The 21,136-nt window shown below is 36.6% G+C and overlaps 1 protein-coding gene across 1 annotated transcript in view; it reads right to left on the bottom strand.

The window, feature by feature from the left end:
- LOC150100419 (eukaryotic translation initiation factor 4 gamma 3-like) overlaps positions 1-21,136 on the bottom strand; it is a 405,123-nt gene that overhangs the window by 69,963 nt on the left and 314,024 nt on the right. Inside the window, exon 3 of the transcript XR_016549278.1 lies at positions 2,169-2,238. The gene's annotated coding sequence lies outside the window, so the exon portion shown is untranslated. The remainder of the gene's footprint in view (positions 1-2,168; positions 2,239-21,136) is intronic.

Below are 21,136 nucleotides of genomic sequence, written 5' to 3' on the forward strand. Positions count from 1 at the left end.
ACTTGCATTTTATGATAAGGTGAGGAGTGCCTTAGATAAGGGAGAATCATATACAGTGATATTCTTGGACTTTGCAAAAGCATTTGATAGATTACCACAGATAAGTTGGTGTATAAGCTGCAGAGGATGGCAACAGACAGTATATTGTTAGATGGATTGGAGATTGTCTCAAAAAAGAAGGGTAACCAGTGGTGGGTGTAATAATAATGATATTTTTAATAGCATGATAAATATTGAAGGCTTTCCAGAATTGCATGAGAGTCTGATCATTTCCTTCAGTGACAGAAATGGCTTGTGAAAAAAGTTTTCCATAGAGCCTTACACACTGCAAGAACTCCCTGATCCATTGGTTGGATCAATGAAGTAGTGTTTGGAGAGAGAAACATGATCTTGATCTTGGGGTGAAGATCATCAATGTAAGGTTGACCTGGAGCATTATCTAGAATTAATAAAATATTAAATTCCATCAAATAATTTTTGAGTTATCCACGACTTCTCATTGCTTCAATAATGAACTGGAAGAGTATGCTTCCTAATGTTTTTGAAGGCTTGTGGATTCTCATTGTGCCATATCACAAATGGTTTCAGTTTATATCCAGCCACATTACCCCCTAACAGAATCATAATACAGTCTTTAAGAGCTTTGAAACCAGGTGTAATTTTAGCTTTCTGTGGATGAATGCCAGCTCAGGAATTTTTTTTTTCCAAAACAAGGTCTCATCCATATTAAATATTTGCTGTGGCAAATAATTTTCCTCTAATAATTTTATCCAATTTCTCCACAAATTTCTTGACAACCTTCTCATTGGCACTTGCAGATTCACCATACATTTTCACATTATGCAGTGCAAAATGCTGCTTGAATCTCATGAACTAACCGGAAGAAGTGTTGAATTCATAGTCATAATCAGGCCCTGCTTTCTCTTTCAACATGTTGAAGAGACATAGTGCCTTAATGCTTATGGTCCTAGTGTTAAGAGATATGCGTTTTTGGTTCAGTCCTCTATCCATGATGCAAGTAGCTTTTCCATGTCACTGATAGGACCTTATCGTTGCTTTGTCACTATCATCGATTTAATGGAAGCAGATCCTTTCACAGCTTCTACAATTTTATCCTTATTTTTCAAAATGGTCGTCACTGTAGAATGAGACCATAAAAAGTCGCATGCGATCACATTCATGGGCTTGCCAACTTCATGTTGCTTTATAACTTGCAACTTCATTTCAAGATTAATTACTTGCCTCTTTTTCTGTAATTCTTCACTAGGTTTTTTTTGATTGGGTGTGTAGGGGCCACGTTGAAGAAAATATTTAATGATAAATACACAAATAACCTATTTCTCAAACAATCAAAATAGAGGAACTGTTGAAGACACATGCCAGTCACCGAGGGAGGTTGCCGCTGCACATGATGCATTGTTGCTAAATAGAAATCTTTTTACTTTATACTTGCTTGCATCTTGTTCAAAAGTATAGTCAAAAATGTTATTTATTCTCTTATGGGATCACAGACGTATCTTCGAGTGGACGTAAGTCGAGGGATGACTGTATAGTCATGAAAGGAATATCAGCCCTATATTAAAATGTGCCAGGGGAATTGGAGGCAGTACCTTTCACTAATGTGCTTAAGTCTCAACTATGAAAAGCAGCAAAATAGTTTCTTTGTATAAAGAAGGCTCAAAGACGGCTAGTAAATTATTCACTGTAAATTACAGATGCCAAGAAATTATATTCTTGGTTTCATCCTTTATCCAAGTGTTTGCACATGATGTAACTGCATGACTGGGTTACTTGTATAGGGGTTAATGACTTCACATCAAAATTGCCTTAATATTATGGGAAGGACCACTACCCAGACTGGTTTCAACCTTTGAAGTCTCATCAGTGGGAGCCAGAAGAGATACTAAGGTTGCATCATACATATCTGGAATGTGCCTTGCAATATGAGATACTAAGCAGTTGATGTGAGGTCATTAGCCCTATATACAAGCAGCACAGTCATGAAGTTACTTCACATGCAAAATCTGTTTGCTTACACTTGGATAAAGGATGAAACCAAGAATATAATTTCTTGGCTTCTTTAATTTATAGTATAACCAAGTGAAAAACAATGTTCAACAAATCGACTATTTAGCAAATGAACACATATAATATAGTGGATAACTTACTGCTTCTGACAAGTAGAATTAGCAATGCCTCTTTTCCATTCTATTTTCTATCATCCCTGAAAATATTCACCTAAAGAACAATACATTATTCTTTAATGGATAATTTCAAAAAATATATATTTTTTGAAATTATATAGGTATATCCATAGTCCTAAATCTTGTTACTAGAGTTCTACACTATTATTCAAACAATGCCTCTCTTTAAATTCATTTGTTGCACTAATTTTACACACATGTATAAAGCAGTGTTTTAAATTCTTTATCACTGCATGAATTTAAAACACTGCCTTACACATGTGTAAAATTAGTGCAACAAATGAATTTAAAGAGAGGCATTGTTTGAATAATAGTGTAGAACTCTAGAAACAAGGTTTAGGACTATGGATATACCTATATAATTACAAAAAAATATCCTTTTTGAAATAAGAATATCATAGGAAGTTACACAGATATGCACACAACAGGAAAATCTTACATGACATGTAGACTGTTTAATGTTAATTTCACTTTGAGTGCCATTGTATGCATATTACAATTATTTTTCTTAGCTAAATGAATTTTAATGCAATTTAGTATTTTAGATCTTACTAAAATTTGTCAAGTATCTGAAATTTTGGTTTAAATTAGACCATTTTTAAATCCAAAATTAAGCAAAAGGATAGAACTGTGACAAATATAAAGTGATCTTTATCGCCTGCAAAAATGACTGAGTTTATCTGCTGTGATGTGATATTAGTCTCATCACTTTGCAAGAATGCTGTTGAATTGTTTGATTTAACTGATAATTTAAATTTACAACAATGCACCAACATTATGTAATTTTAGTGTATTGCTATGATGCAGGCAGCACATTCAGGAGAAACCAAAAAATATTATCTAAGCACATCGTATCCTTGAACATTCATTGAAGAAGATTCTTGCAGCTCCCACTAGACATTCTAGTCCCTGCCATGAGAGAAAATTTCTTGTTCTTGGATAAGAAGTGGTATTTAAGTTTTTCTATTTAACAAGCTTAGAAACCCATATTTCCTTAATATGCAAAATTTCACTGGTCAAATATATCTTGGATACGTACCTGCCTTGGAATCTTCAGTCTCCTCATCACAAAATCAAGGCAACTATATAAGAGCATAGTAGCCCAGATGTGTGTGAAGCCTTATCAAAGCTTCAAAAAGTTATAGAATAACTTCCTAAAAGTTGTTCTCTTCAACATTACAATTATCCATTATGATGAGGTTACCACTTCAGCATAGATCTGGATAACATCAGTGTTTTCTCAGTATATAAACCACCTAGTATAACCTTTTGCTTTTGAAATGTCCCAGTACTTGTCACAAAGGAAATCTGCTATTATTATAGGCGACTTTAAAGTCATAGCACACAGTGGGATTATAGTGAAACAAATGAGGATGGAGAGTTAGTTGAACAGTGAGCTGAAAGTAATCAAATGGATCTTATACACGATCCTAAACAGCCATCGTCATTTAACAGTGGAAGATGAAAAAGAGGTTATAACCCAAACCTTGGATTTGTTACTAATTTGTGCACTAAACAGGTACGTGCACCAATCCCGAGTTCACAACATAGACCAATAATGTTGCAAGTTTTCCCACCAAGTTTTCTTACTTAAGGAGATCCTACTTAGAAGATGCTTTAATTTTAAAAAAGCTAACTGGGAACAGTTCTCAAGAGATTTAGACATAAACTTGACCAACATTTCACCCAGACCAGAAAATTATGGAAAGTTCATCAAAGCTATTAGACGGTCTGCTACCAGAGGTTGTAGAACGTTACATTCCAGGTTTTACAGAGCACAATGTGGAAATATATGAAAGATAGTGACCTATATGATAAAGATCCATTTTCATCAGAAACAATTAATGCAGGAGAGGAACTTATAGCAGCACTGTCTGAAAAATGAAGTTAACAATGGGTAGAGAAAATTAAAAGCTTAGATATGAAGCACAGTAGCAGGAAAGCCTGGCTCTTACTCAAAAAATTATCTGGTGACACCACAACAGCAGCAACCAAAGTTAATATAAATGCAAACCAAATTGCAATTCAGCTATCTCTGAATGGTAAACCAAGTACTGAAGGAAAAATACCTAAAGATTATATTAAAAAAGTTCTTTTCTGTCTAAGACTGGTTGAGTCTTCTCTTGAGCAGGATCTTCCAGTCTTCTCTATTCCTTGCTGTTCAAAAAAGTTCCTTATGTTCTGCATCCTGAGATGTTCTTTATTAATTTCAGACAGGTGATTCTTGGTCTTCCAGGTCTTCTTTTTCAGTTGGAAAAGTATTGATTAGGACGTTAGAAAGTCTGTCTGCATCCATGCGTACAGTGGGGCTAAACCATCTCAGTTGTTGTTTTTTAATTTTTTCTATTGTCTTTTTATACAATAATTCTTGTCTGACTGTGCTGTTTGTTTTCTTTTCTATCCAACTTGTTCTATTTATTTTTCTTAAGCATTTCATTTCAAATGCCTGCAGTTTTTTCTCCTCTCTTTTCTTAACTGTCCATGCTTCTGCTCCATAGATGACTGTTGGCATAATTATTGATTCATATAATTTGATTTTGGCTTGCTTAGATATCTAGTTTGTTTTCCAGATTTTCTGTAATTTTCCCATAGTGGTCCATCTTATCGCTATTCTGTGTTTTGATTGTTTTGAGTTCATCTATTGTTTCTGTTAGTTTTGATCCAAGATATATGAAGTTGTCTACTTGTTCTCCATTTAGGGTGGCTGAGGTGGTAGTTCTATTCCTCCCTATTTTCATCACTTTTGTCTTTGTATATCGATGGGATGCTGCATACTCTATGGGAGGAGTTATACTGGAGGAAGTAGGGGAGACGAGATCTGGGGTTGATGATTGATAGAAACCTGAAGTTTAGGGGACGTATTGCAAAGGTGGTGAAGGTAACACAGAGGATTGCTGCTATTATGAGAAGGACACTGACCTGCAGAGATAAGAGGGTTATCATTCCATTGTATAAGTCTCTGATCAGACCACACTTGGATTATTGTTCTCAGATTTGGTCCCCAGGATTTGAAGGGGATAAATTAACTGTGGAAAGGATACAAAGACGGATGACAAAGATGGTTTCAGGACTGTACAAGGATAGTTATGAGGATCGGCTGAGAGAATGTGGACTGCAGAGTTTGGTGGATAGAAGGAGAGGTGATATGATTGAGACTTTTAAACTGTTGAGAGGTGGTTACAGAGTTGACACTGAGGAGTTCTTTCGCTTGGTTGATCAGCGGGAAGGAGTGATGACAAGAGGCCATCCCTGGAAGTTACGAAAGGAAACTGTGAGCAAGAGGGTGAGGAGTGGTTTCTTTGTGTGGAGGGTGGTTGAGCCGTGGAATGCATTGCCTGATGGAGTGGTGGGAGCGCGAACGGTCAGTGAGTTTAAAGAGTGGTATGATAAACTTTGTTTCTCAGGGGGGACCTCCCCTCGATGAGTCTTTACAGAATTTGTCTTAGGAAGGACCTCCCTCGATGAGTCTTTTGACTCCTTGGAGGCCTGAATAATAATAATAATATTTATTGTCATGTCATGTTTTACAGGTTTAGTTTAGCTTGTTTATCAACTTTTGTAGCTCATTTGCGGTTCTTGCAATAAGGACGAGGTCATCTGCATGTTTGATATTATTTATGTTTAAACCATTGACATTGATTCCAGGCTCATTGTTTATTGCCTTGTTTACAACTTTGTCTAGATATATGTTGAATAGGCATGGGGATAATGGGCATCCTTGCATTACTCCTTTTTGGATCACTGGGTTCTGTTGTGGGTGTGTCCTTTTTAATTATTGCATTTGTCTTAGAGTAATATTTTATCAGAAACTGTATTATATATTTGTGTATTGCTTTTTCTAGTAGAACTTTAAGGATTTCTCTGTTGATGCTATCAAAAGCTTGTTTAAAGTCCACAAACAACAATATAATTCTTTATGGCCTTTCCAGCTGAGCTCTACTAGTTGGTGCAATGTGAAAATCTGGTCTATTGTTGAATAGTTTCCTCAGAAACCAGCTTGTTCTATGCCTATCATTTCTTCGTAGGTGGTGTTTTTTTTTTTTTTTAAATCTATTTTGTATAATCATTATGAATATTTTATAGGTGTGGGAGAGTAAATTGATTGGTCTGTAATTATTGCACTCTTTTGTCTCCTTTCTTGTATATTGGTATGATCTTTCCAGTTCTCCAATCATCTGGGATCTCTCTCTCTCCTGTCTAGTATTTTATTGAATGGGGTTGTTAAATATTCTGCATCCATATGATCACAGTACAGTAGGGATAGTATCAATGCCAGGTGCTTTGTTTTTCATCTGTTTTATTGTTTATTGCATATCTAACTTCTTGTAAAAGTTTTGGGTGGTCATTATTTTCTTGTATTGTTGGCATTGTAGTTTTGTTTCCTTGGTGAAAGACAGTCTTAAAACAGTTTGACTCATCACAGATTTTTTTTATTTTCAATATTCTCGGTTTCACTCATCTTGTTGTTTATCATTGTTACTGCTTTTGCTGAGAATTCCTTTGTAATTTCTCTTATAGTATCATGGAAAACTTTTAGGTTGTTTTGTTGGTATGTTTCTTGGCATTTCTTAGCTTTTTCTTCTAACCATTTTTCTTTGGCTTTCTTGCAGAGGTTATCAACTTTATTTTTTAGTACTCTGTATTTTTCTCTATTCGCTTCATTGTTTTGTTGGTTGACAAGCATCTTGGCCTCTCTTTTCTCTTCTATTGTAGCTACAATTTCTTGGGTTATCCACTGTTTGTTTATTTTGGGTTCAGTACCTAGAGTGTCTTTTGCAATTGATAACACTTTTTCTTTTCCTTCTTTCCAGTATTTTCTGCTGTTCTGGAAGGAGGGTTTTAATTTCAAGCACATCTGTTCTAAAAATCGACTTCTGCTTGAGCTATCTTTTAGTTTTAATAAGTTGTTTTCTTCTTTTCTGATATTGTTTTTCCTGTTGAATTTTATCTTCACTTTGGCAGTTAATATTTCGTGGTCCGTGTCAAAATCGAAGCTTTTTTATGTTCTTTTGAACATCTACTGATGTTCAAAATGTACTGATCTTTTCCAATGTTTATGATGATATGGTCTATGCAGTTCTTTATACAGGGTGTCCCAAAATTCACGCAAGATTTAAATTTAGCGCCATTTGTGCGGTAAAGTGTAGCCAACGAGAAAAAAAGAGAGCGTGACAGCTGACAGTTCAGGGTTATTAAAAATGGAGCGCTACATGAAAGAACACATTTATATTGTTGAGCAATATTTTAAAAATAATGAAGGTTTGGCAGCTACAATTCGCAATTTTTGTACAAAATATGGTCGGAATAGTGATTTAACTTCATCTGTGAAAAGATTAATTAAAAAATCAAGGAAACTGGATCAATTAGTGATCTTATACACTCTGGCCGTCCTTCAACAGAAAACATTGAAACAGTTCGTGAGAGTGTTGCTGAGAGTCCAGGAACATCAATTCGGCACCGTGGTCTTGCACTGGGTATTTCGAGAAGCTCTCTACAGCGTATTCTCATGAAAGATTTGCATCTTTATGCTTAACAAGTTCAACTGACTCAAGAACTGAAGCCTACTGACCACACACAGCGAAGAGTGTTCCATAATCCATTGAATGGATTATGGAACAACAAGCGGATGCTTATTTTTCTGACAAAATCATCTTCAGCGATGAGGCTCATTTTCATCTTGATGGCTTCGTTAATCGACAAAATTGTCGCATTTGGGGTTCAGAAAATTTGTTGGGAAACAAATGCATCCACAACGTGTCGCTGTTTGGTGCAGATTTTGGGATGGAGGCATCATCGGTCCATTCTTCTTTGAAAATGCGGCTGGTAAGGCAATAACAGTTAATGGTGCTCGCTATCGCGACATAATAATCCAGTTTTTTGTGCCTAAATCGCAAGATATGGATGTGGACGACATGTGGTTTCAACAAGACGGTGCCACATGCCATACAGCCCGAGAAACAATTCAATTACTGCACGAGTCATTTCCTGGTTGTGTAATTTCCCGTTTTGGTGATCAGAATTGGCCGCCCAGATCATGTGACTTAATGCCGTTGGACTTTTTTTTGGGGTGGGGGTTGAAGTCTAAGGTTTATGCCAACAAGCCCACGACCACCCACGCCTTGAAGGAGGAAATTGAGTGCTGTATCAATGAAATTCAGCCACATTTATGCAAAACAGTCATGGAAAATTTCGACAAAAGAGTGCGTAGGTGCCAGCAAAGCCGTGGAGGCCATTTACCCGATATGCTATTCCATGCATAACCCTATACTGTATACTTTATGAATCAATAAGAAATTACAATTTTTAATTAAAAACCTGTTTTCTATCAAAATTACTTCTTGCATGAATTTTGGGACACCCTATATTACCATCTGGGGATGTCCATGTACATTTATTATTAGGGTGTTGATAGAACAATGTGTTTGTAACCATTAGATGGTTTGCTTTACAGAAGTGGAGTAATTGTTCTCCTCTGTCATTAAGCTCTCCATATCCAAATTTCCCCATCGCATCTTTTTTGTCTGCTGTGAACTGTCCTATTTTAGCGTTAAAATCTCCCGTCGCTATCATGAGTTCTCTGTTTTTGGAATTATCTATTTCCTGTTGTAGTTATTATTATTCAGGCCTCCATGGAGTCAAAAGACTCATCGTGGGAGGTCGTTCCTAAGAAACACAATCTTTTAAGACTCATTGAGGTGAGGCCCCCCCGATTGATACAAAGTCTATCGTACCACTCCTTAAACTCGTTGACCGTTCTCGCTTTTACCACTCCATGGTTCAACCACCCTCCATGCAAAGAAACCACTCCTCACCCTCTTGCAAACAGTTTCCTTTTGTAACTTCCAGGGATGGTCTCTTGTCATCACTCCCTCCCGCTGTTCAACCAAGCGAAAGAACTACCCAGTGTCAACCCTGTAACCACCTCTCAACAGTTTAAAAGTCTCAATCATATCACCTCTCCTTCTATCCACCAAACTCTGCAGTCCACATTCTCTCAGCCGATCCTCATAACTATCCTTGTACAGTCCTGAAACCATCTTTGTCATCCGTCTTTGTATCCTTTCCACAGTTAATTTATCCCCTTCAAATCCTGGGGACCAAATCTGAGAACAATAGTCCAAGTGTGGTCTGATCAGAGACTTATACAACGGAATGATAACCCTCTTATCTCTGCAGGTCAGTGTCCTTCTCATAATAGCAGCAATCCTCTGTGTTACCTTCACCACCTTTGCAATATGTCCCCTAAACTTCAGGTTTCTATCAATCATCAACCCCAGATCTCTTGTCTCCCCTACTTCCTCCAGTATAACTCCTCCCATAGAGTATGCAGCATCCCATCGATGTTTCCCAAACCTCAAGACCTTACATTTTGCTGTATTAAACCGACACCCCCATTCATTTGCCCATCTATCTAGCTTATTCAAATCCTCTTGCAGGGCTACCACATCTGCACTATTACTAATAACCCTTCCCAGCTTCGCATCATCTGCAAACAACTGAATATCCCCTTGCAATGTCATTGATATAAAGGTTAAACAATATAGGTCCCAGTACTGGTCCCTGTGGGACCCCACTTGTAACCCTCTGCCTCCTTGAAACTGTCCCACCATACACAACTCTCTGATACCTATCGGACAGCCAATCCTGAATCCAGTTGACCAATCTGACATCCAGACCCATGTGCTGCAACTTAAATATCAGCTTATGTGGCACCTTGTCAAATGCTTTCGCTAAGAAAATGGCAGTATATGTCTTTCCCTCATCAGTTCTTCATAGAAATTTTCTATTTCTTCCTCTGAATGGTTACTGTCTGGTGCATATATTTGGATTATTTTAATTGTTTGACCTTTTTCTTTTGCTTGAAGTTTGGCTGTGATTATTCTAGGAGACACTGGTTTTATTTCAATTACTGAGTGTGTAAGTTTCTTCTCAATTAATAATGCAACTCTGTGTATGTTATATTTTCTTCCCGAGAAGTATAGTCTTCCTTCTGGTAAATCCATAAATTCTTCTCCACACCAATGTGTCTCTGATTAACCTAAAATACTCCATTTCAGTCTTTTTAAATTTTCCTGGACTAATTGCAATTTTCCATGCCTTACAACCAAGAAAAGCTGTTGGTATAGATGATATCAGAAACAAGATACTAAGGAATCTGGGAGAAAAGTCAACAGAGTGGTTGTTAGAATTTTTCAACTTTTGTTGGAAATTAGCTAAAATACCCAGCATATGGAGGCAAACGAAAGTAATACCTATCCTGAAACCAGGTAAACCTGCTGAGGATCCAAAGAGCTACAGGCCTATAACTCCTATGCACAATAATAAATTTAGTTTAATCCTTTATCCAAGTGTAAGTAAACAAAGTTTGCACCTTAAAATATCTTTAGAACTTCGCTGCAAGGAGATGTGTTTTGCATTATGGACAGGAGCACACCAGTAGTGTCCGGTACCTGTGTGCAAAACTTTAGTTGGCGCCCCTATACCCCTCCCCCCCCAATAAAAAAATCACTTTATAAAAATGTATCAGTGAGTTAAAATGAAATATATTAATTATATGTTTATTGAACAAAAAGCAGAAATTACAAAAAAAAAAAATGTATAGAAAACAATACATACAAGAAGGGTACAAAAACAACAAAAATAATTTGAAAAAAAAAAAATAAAGTAAATAAGATAAATAACAGTAACTTACAAGTATGTAAAATAGGAACATATTAAACATTATTGGGTAAAGAAATAGTTAAATATTTAAACAGAAAGAAAAATCACTTAGTGAATTGAACTTTTCTAGTTTTCATTAATGAAAATTCTCAAATAATATGTATATCAAGTTGATCCAAAATATCTCACTCTATTGATATAATGGCAAGATTTGAAAGTCTGTCTTGTACCACTGTGCAGCACAAGTATTTTTCAATAATTTTAAGTTTAGAAAAGGACTGTTCCGCAGATGCTACAGATACCAGTAATGACAAAAGAATCTGAAGAGCAATTGTAAAGTTTGGATAAACTGTGATTAAGTCGTTTGAATAAATATACTGAATTATCTGATATATATTGTTTTTAAAATTGGAAATAAATGGTTGACAGTGTAAAATTTCTTCGCATAAATTGTCACACAGTTGCAACTTTTTACAACAAGATAATAAATATTCTTTATTTCATGAAGTACTTAACAAATACAAAAACTGAAATGAATTTATGTTCTTTTAATAAAGTAAATCTTTCCTTCAAAGATTGTAATATTTAATCTATTATGCAGAGAAAAAATAATTACTTTAAATGAAATTTCAGGATCTACTATATTTTTATTTTCATGTTCGTAATCAAATTATGTTGTCTTTTTACGTCGCCTTAGTGGTCTACTACTACAAAACACAGATTCTGCATCAAATTTTGCTGCAATTAATTTTAGCTTTCTACAATTTCTTTGAAGGTTTCATCAGACCTATAATCATTTAAAAATTGATTTAAAGTAAGTTGGAGATTCATAGATGAAGACTGCAGTATTTTGCTGACAAAATTCACTTTATTTAAAATATCATACCAAATCTTTGGCGCCTTTACTATCCTGGCACCTGTGTGCGGTGCATACATTGCACATATGACCCGCGCGCCCCTGATTATGGGAGATACTGAGACAAGGAGTGTTGAGAGCTTGATCCACCTTTGCTGCGAGTTGCCAAGGGATGTACCACCTTATCTCAGTCCTGAAGATATTTTCAGGTGCAAACTTTGTTTACTTACACTTGGATAAAGGATTAAACCAAATTTATTATAGTCTAACCAAGTGCAAAATAAACTTCCTATGCACAACACTGAAGCTGTATGAGAAGTTAATCTTGAACAGACGAAGTCCAGAAATAGAGAAAGTGCTGATAAAAGAATAGGCAGGATTTAGACCAGGAAGATCATGCACTGGACAAGTATTAAACTTAACACAGTTTATTGAGAATGGCTTTGAAAGGGAGTTAGCAACAGGAGCTGTATTTATAGATTTGATAGCATATAACACAGTAAATCTTTGAAAGCTTATAGTCAAAATTTATAGCATGACAAACACTTATCAATTAGTGGAGATATTTAGGTTGCTGCTGTTCAGCAGAAGATTCTTTGTTGATTTTCAAGGAAAAAAGAGCAGAAGGTGTATCCAGAAAAATGGTCTACCTGAGGGAAGTGTACTATCTCCCCCTCTTCAATATAAATATATATATACTAATTAATCTATAAACCCATGGTCAAGAACCTTCTTATATGCAGATGACTAGGCAATAGCTTATCAAGCAAAATCCTTTGACATTGAGAAGTAGCTCAAACAAGAGCTAGAAACCCTTAGTTTACTATAAAGATAAAGAAAACCAACCAGTGGCGTCCCGTACATAAGCACCCCCAAGGAAAAAATGAAAAACTTAAATTTTGTTTGTGTTTATAAATAATAACAATGCTTACAACATTATATAAATGCAATACAACATGTTAAAGGTTACAGCTTATGTTTCGACATTGATTGAATAGTTAATAATTGGAATTGTTCGATCAACGCTTTAGATTATGAAACAAATACACTGCAATCTAACGCAGTGTCGGAATTATCACATTCAACCAGTTGCAGCCAGACTTGTCGATATTCTTTTGCGCTTCTCATTGCACATAACTAGTGAATCTGACACTGCTCTTTGGGCAGTGTATAGTATGCTTGCGCACATTATTTCTGTGAGATACGAAAGGGTGACCTATTTTTTGCAAATCTTATTTATTGTTAATAAAATAACATATTTATTTATTATAGATACAAGGCTGAATTATAAGTGTCACTGTTGAAAATATGAAAAGAATTATATTTTTTCAATTATGGTTACACGAAACAAATACACTGCGATCTAAAGCAGTGTGAGAATACTCGCACCAATTGCAGATAGACTTGCCGATATTTGTTTACGCTTGACACTGCTTTGGGCAGTGCATCATATGCTTGCGCTCGCTATTTCTGTGAGATACGAAACTTTTATTATTGGTGTTTGTTTGTGATGAGGGCGAAATATTTTTAATAAAGCAATATTTTAACATGTAAATTTATTTATTAATAAATTGTGGTTACTGATTAAGAAAAAAATAATTTTTTTAAAATTTTATTTTGTATAAGCAGCACCCCCGTTTAAAATTTTCACCCACCGCAAATCCCAAATGTGTCTTTTACATCTCAATAATAGGGAGGCGAGGAGAGAGTTGAATATAGAATGGAATGGTGTGAAACTGGTCAATTATCCAAATCCAACTTACCTAGGTGTTAGACTAGATAGGACCCTAAATTATAAGCGACACATAGAGAAGACAGCAGCTAAAACTCAAACACATAATATTCTGCGCTGATTAACACCATCTCGGTGGGGTGCAAATCCACAAGCACTGCACACCTCTGCACTGGCACTCTGCTTTTCGACAGCCGAGCATGCTAGCCCTGTTTGGAAAAGATCATCGCATGTCAAAATTATTGATAAGGTTCTTAATGAAACATGTCAGCACATCACCAGCTGCCTTAAGCCTACAAAAATTGACCATCTATACTCACTGTCTGGTATTGCACCTCCTTGCATCAGGACTACACAGTAGATATGAGTGAAAACATGAACAGCATCCTTTGTATGGACATCTTGTATTACATAAGAGGCTAAGATCAAGGAAAAGTTTTATTCACTCAGTGGAACAATCGGTTGATTCCATAAAAGCTACAAGCTCAATGTGGCAAGAACAATCTCCAGAGGCTTTGAACTTAAACGAATCCCTTCCTTTGGGCTTACATCTTGACTGGCAAAGATGGAAGACATTGAATAGACTTCGTTCCAGAATGGGCAAATCAAAGCAGAATATGGCCAGATGGGGCTACACAGACAATGACAGCTGCTCATGTGGTGAAACGTAAACCATGGATCATCTTATGCAATGCTGCTTAATAGACAATATATGTACCCAAGAATATTTAATGCAGTGATTTAATGAAACTGCTTTAAAGTATATTAGTCACTGGATGAGTGAAATTTGACATTTTGTTTTTGCTTAATATTTCATGCAAGTAGCATGAAATATTAAGCAATTTTGTCTTTTAATCCCTAATTAAATTTTAAATTCTATTTCTTTAAAATCATTTATATATATATATATATGTGTGTTCTTACATTTTCTGTAGTTTATGCATGAAATAAATACCACTTCAGCAATGCGACTTCAATTTCAGCTCTGACTCCCTATCCATTATCACTCCAAGTTCCATAGCCCATCAGTTCTAGTGAATTTTTATCCATATATAATCACTTCAGTCTTTTTATAATCTTGTGCCACTGGCATTGAACCAACACAGTAAGGTTTTTCCACAGCAACACCAGTCTAGTCATATATATCCTGCAGGCACTTTTTATTATTATTCTATACCTCAATGAAATGGTAACTCATTGTGTGAAGTCATCATACGATTCCTTAAGCTCACCTGTGAAAAGATAAAGGGGTAATACAGTTCTATCGCCCCTTTGTCATTGAAGCTGTTGGGAGAAGCCTAACTAAATATATAAACCCATACATTTCAAATCAATTTCTTTTTTCACTTGAGATATGCAATTTGCCATTGCTGTTAATTATTTAATTAGTTTCCATGCACCACTGACCTCCCTTTCAATTCTTTCATCCATTATTTTTATTATTATTCTCATACCGAACAACATACTGTCGTTATTCCAATTAGAGCCTCCGTAGTGCAATTGGAAGAACGACTGTACGTTGTGCCATTTGATTAGAAAAGGCCTAAGTTTGATTCTCAGGAGGAATCTTTATATGGACTTTGTCAATTGAAGGTGAGATAGCCAATCTCATATGGAGGTAGCAGGGTTTTTTCTCCCGGAAACTCTGGTTTTTTGGCCCTTCAGAATATGTGCAATTTACAGACAAAATATACTAGCTGTGGTGGTGGTTGTGGGTGGTAGATAGATGTAGGTGATTGATAGTAGAGGTTCTGTGTAGTAGTGGAGACGGACAGTTGTACAGTAGGTGTCCTCCCGCGATGAGTCTTCGGACTCCTTAGAGGTGTCATGAATAATAATAAAAAATTATACCATCCTAACGGGAACCTCTAGCTCACTCAATATTAATGATATCTTTTGGTTGGAAAGACCTGGGTTTGAATCCTGTCTAGGATAAGGGTTTTTCATCTAAAGGTGAATTAGCCAGTCTTACAGAGGTGAGAAGTTTTCTCTCCTGCAAAACACACAAACTGGCCAGAAAAATGCATGGAATTAACAGGCATAATATACCACCCTTTTAGTCATAGTTCCTTTGGTTATAATTCCAAACCACCAGAACTACATTTACTCTCACCATCTAGGGGAAAGTATATCTCAGTCACAATTAGATCTTATGTTTTGTACAAATTCAGAAACTCTTGATAATTGTGTTCTCCCTACCTCCATAGATACCATTTGCTACGTCCCTCAAGAATTCCAGAAATTAATTTCCCTCAGTGTTGTATGTTGTTTCTTCTGCTCAGTTTATTTATATTACTACATTAGTGCTCCATAATGATCACTAATTTGTCTAAACATTTCCTGCTCATCACCCTCTATACTTCCTGGCCTTATAGCATCATCTAACTAAATACTGCCTTGCCTATCACATCACGCTCTCAAAGCATTCTGTATCATTTCCTTGCTGATTCTCTACTATGAGAAGGCACAACTCTCATCTCACTCTACAACTCAGTTTGGTTTATCTTCCTTATTCTGCTTAAATGTGCTGTACCCTTCAATTTCTACAACTGTTGGGATATCTGCCAACTAAGTTTTGCTGATAACAGTAATCTCTGGATAGACTGAATCAATCAGTGACATAAATGCATTCCTTTTTATTCCTAACACTCCTCTCATTTGTACATAGAAAAACCAGTGCAGTTTCACTTTTATTTTCCTAGACTTGTGTCCATGTGCTACTTTCTGGTATCTGCATCCATCCACTCTTCCTTTTGTCACAAGCTTTTCACAAACACATCTTTTTCAGTTTGAAGAGACTTTTCAGGGGCATGTTTAGCCAATCGCTTATCGTAGTCTGATTTTTTACTTTCTATCTTCTTACCCTCTTTTTCACACACACACACAATGTGCTATGGGTTTTGTAACCTTCTTTCAGTGGGTCAGATATAATTTTTTTTTAAAAATCCCTCTCATGCCAAGGCAATGTTTTTACCACCTTCTTACTTCATCAAAATTACCAAACTAGATAAACTAGCATGCTAGAAATGCAGAGCTGATTTAGGACAAGGATATGACCAGCAATTTCCATTTTGAGACCTAACTTACCAAATTGTATTCTATGTTGGCTTAAGCACATGAATATGATGGTACATCATGATCAAATTCATTTAATGGGATTTAACAGGGAACCAGCGCATTCATTATGACAATGACATTTTGCTGCAGTAAAACGACTATCAGTGTATTCACACATTCAAAAACAGCTGAACTAGCTTCTTTTAAACTGATGAAAATTTAAAAAAGACCATGTAACAGACCATGTCATTTGGCAACAAGAGAACTGAATCTCATAATTTCACTCTAGATCAGTGGTTCTTAACCAGGGGTGTGCGCACCCCTGGGGGTGCGAGAGAAGTTTCTAAACTTTGACCCAGATTCGATGGATGACAGCTATTTAATAAAAGACAATCATATTGAAATACGTATTCAAATGGAATTTGAAAAACTGGACTTAGAACAATTCTAGTGTACACAGTTAGAACCTTATCCACAGCTGGCAAAAGTAGCATTGCAGACACTTTTACCATTTGCCACCACCTACCTGTGTGAAATGGGATTTTCATCACTTTTGCACATAAAAACAAAAGCCAGAAATCGCTTAAATGCAAATGGCTCTTTCAAAAGAAGGAGGCTCGCTTCAAAAGTATTATTATGAATAAACAACAACATAGCCATTAAAAATTGAGATAGTTTTGTATGTATATGTAAATGTATGTGTTTATTTTTCAATAAATAATCTTGCAATAGATGTAATTTCCTAAATAAAGAAATAGAAACACATTTTTCAAAGGGGTGTGAAAACTTATTTTTAGATTCAAGGGGTGCCGATCACTAAAAAGGTTAAGACCCACTGCTCTAGATATTAGTTTGGCAACTGCAAATTAGTTTTCTACTTAATGAAGTCATCCTCAGCAGACTTCACTTCCATAGTTTATGCAAGATGAGGTTCCCAAACAATCTGCATATGAGCCAAGCAAAACACAATATAATGTCTTTGCCACGAGTTGCCTCAGTCCTGAAGATACTTCAGGTGCAATCTTTGTTTGCTTACACTTGGATAATGGATTAAACCAAGTATATAATTTCTTGCTATCTTTAATTTACAGTGTAATGTCTTTTGAGTTGATATTATAATAGTCACATCTTCCTCAGACATGTCAATAGTGAAGCATGTATCTACCATTGCAAGCCAAACGATAGGAATAGAAACATAATGGGCCTTTAACCCCCCCCCCCAACTAGCCATGACATCTATAGACGTTCGGCTAAATCTGGATACGAAGCTCTAACACCCATTGAATAACATGGATAAGAAGTGCAATTTGGTGTCACTATTTCATCCACATCGACCGGTAGAGAGGTTAAAGGAGAAGTTGATCTCAACTTTCAGAAGAAAAAGTGATCCTGACACAGTTCTGGAATTTACAGATTCTTCCTTTCTTCAATGTTATCAAGTAAAAGATAAGGCAGATAAGTTGGAAGTTCTACAGTGTCCTCCATATAGATTGCTTCTTCCCAGCCAAATATTTGCCTATAAGTGACTTCAGAAATATTTTTGTAGGCATACAGTATCTGCAGAATGAGTATTGTGCTGAGAAGGTTTTTCAGTTAATACATTATGTATTGCCCAACATTTCCTGAGATCTAACATAACTATGTGAGGCAACTAATGTTAATTTCTCTTCCACATTGCTGTTCATCTAGCATCAGCAGAGCCTATATTTGTTAATTCCTGAGGATCCCAGAATTGCTAGGTAAAGAATAGCACAAATATACACTTTAGTTACATTATTATTTATGTGGGTGCTCCTGCATTGAGTCAAGACTCATTGCAGGAGACCTACAATATCCATTAACACAATACCTATCATACATCTCATTAAACTGATTCATCATTGGGACTTGCAACCATCTCTGGCAATCCATTCCACTCATTCATCACTCTCCAGAACCTAATCCTCACACTCTTAGACAACTTCCAAATGTGACCCCTTGTTTTTCCCTCCCCTACTCTCCATGTATTGAAAAATTTCTTTTGTGTCAATCTTATAGAATCATCTAGTAACTTATAAATTCCTTTCTATAATATCCCCTCTTCTCTGCCTGTCACTTAAGCTCTGTAATCCTCACCTTCAATCTATCCTCATAGGGAACATTCCACAAACATGTCATAAGCTTGGTCACTTGTCTCTGAATCCTTTCCATCACCTCCTGGTATAGTAGAAATGCATGTGACCAAATCTGTGCACAGTAAACATAGCTGAATTATAGCTTTATAAAGAGGAATAATCTCTCTATCTTTACTTGTCAATGTTTTCTTCAACATTCAAGTAATCCTCTGAGCTATTTTGCCAACTCTTACAATATGTCCTCTGCATTTCAAATCTCTATCCACCTCACCTGGCAAGGAATTTGAGCTGTGCTGAAGAAAGTGCTTATTAATTGGGAACAGTCCGTTTTTTTTCTACGTTTTTGTAGTGCTAAGTTATTTTCTGGAATACGAGTGTCCGTCAGTGGTTGTTTTTTTGAAGTTAGTTGTCACGATATTGTGTATTTTGGTTACTGAGAAGACTGGGTCGGAATCTAATGCATAACTGTGGAAGACGAGATGAAAGATAAGTTTTCGTTATTTAGTTATTTCATTTTATTTATATCTAGTAGTAGTTATAAATAAAATATATAAATAAATTATTTATAATTTATAAATAAAATATTAATAAGTAGTTATAAATAGTAGTGTACTTAAATGTTCTGTTTGAAATTGTTTGTACTTATTTAGTGTTTATTTTTTGATACTAATTTAAATAATAGTGGCAGTTAAAATTACAAATGGCATATTGCCAAGTCCCCCCCCCCCACATTTAAGGATTCCATTTTGTGCGATATCATACAGGATTTTGTAGCATGCGGAATGTATGCGTCCCGGCGATTGAATATGTGGTAGGAGAAAGGGGGGGGGGGGGCGTATATGTGCAAAATGCAGGCAATGGGAGGAACTTGGTGATTTAGAAATGACCATAACTGACCTTGTTGAGTCAGAGATGGGAGATTCTCCACATAGAGAGAGATGACGGGTATGATAGAGGGCGAGAAAAGTATGAATAAAATAAGAGTGAGGAGCATGGAAAGGTTGAATGATTCTGAAGTTTTAGGAGATAGTCTCAATTGGGAGGATGAATGGCAAACAAGAATTTCTGACTTACAGAGAGAGAGATAGATGAGCTGAAAGAGTAGGTGGAATGTCTGGGGAATGAGATAAGAAGTGTGAAAGATGAAATTAAGTGAATGGAAGAGACGAATGCAAGGTGAATCAGAGGAGGAGTGAGAGAGAGTTATGGGAATGGTAGAAGATAGAAGATTATAGGAACAGTAGAAGAGAGGGAATGAGAGAGTTGTATGAATGATAGAAGAGCTGAGAATAGGATAAGCAGAAGAGAGGGAATGATAGAAGAGGAAAGAATGGAAACAGCAGGAGAGGAGGAATGCAAGGGAGCACAAGGACTAGAGATAGTGATGTCAGGAAGGCAGATAAGTAGGGGAGCACAAAGAGAAACTGTTACAAGAGAGAGAGTGAGGGATGCATGTGAGCAATCGAGGAATATGGTGGTAAGAGGTGTAATGTATGGGGGACTCAATGATCCGTGGTGTTCAAGATAGGATGCATGTTTGCCAGGAGGAACGATAGAAAGTGTGGATGAGATGATTGTGATGATGGGAACAAATGACTTGAGTGGTGGTGTAAATACGGCAGCGAGAGAGATGAGATTCTTGCTTGAGGCTGTACGAAAGAAGACAGAGAGAGGAAAGATAGTGTGTTGCCTAGGTACGATAATGTCAAGCTGAGCAGAAGAGCGGTGATATTGAATGGCATAATAGAGAGAATATGTCAGAAGAGAGGATTCGAATATGTGGATGCTTGGAGTGCATTTGAGAGCAGAGAGGAATTGTATGCGAGAGACGGCCTGCATTTGAATGAGGAAGGATGTAGACATCTGGAGAGATTGCTGTTCTTGAACGAGTCAGTATGTCCCAGGGAGGATGGTAGCAGAAGTGGCCTCTTGTGGGAGTGGGTACTTGGGAGAAGGGGGACTACATCAGCTAACACTGAGCCCAGTGGAGTCTAGAGGGGATAATACTGGGTATCGAAACAATGGTATTTTTATGCTTTATACCAATGCCAGGAGCATTTGGAATAAGGGAGAGGAATTGGTGGCACTGATAGCATCAGCCTGGCCAAAAATTATTGGGATGACAGAGATGTGGTTGACAGAAGAGGACATAATAACAGGAATAGAAGTTGCTTGGTACAGCATTTTTCGACAGGATAGGAAGGGAAAGCGTGGTGGTGGAGTACTGCTTATGATAAGTGATGACCTATTTCCTCTACGAGTGAGGCTTTGGAAGGCTGTGACACTAATGATTTTGAAAGCATATGGTGTGAGGTGGAGGTGGGCAAGACAGGATATTTAGTGGAGTGTTGCTACAGACCCAGGAGCACAGAGGATGGGGACCAGGAGATGTTTAGACAGCTAAGTTTGGCAAGTGTAAGAAGAATGATTGTTATGGGAGATTTTTACAGTAGTATAAACTGGATAGAGGAGGATGCATGTAGCAATAGGAGAATGGAATTTCTTGAGGGAC

Source organism: Typopeltis vanoorti, chromosome 13, assembly GCF_054136105.1.
Source record: "Typopeltis vanoorti isolate ZY-2024b chromosome 13, IOZ_Tvanoo_1.0, whole genome shotgun sequence".
NCBI classification, from domain to species: Eukaryota; Metazoa; Arthropoda; class Arachnida; order Uropygi; family Thelyphonidae; genus Typopeltis; species Typopeltis vanoorti.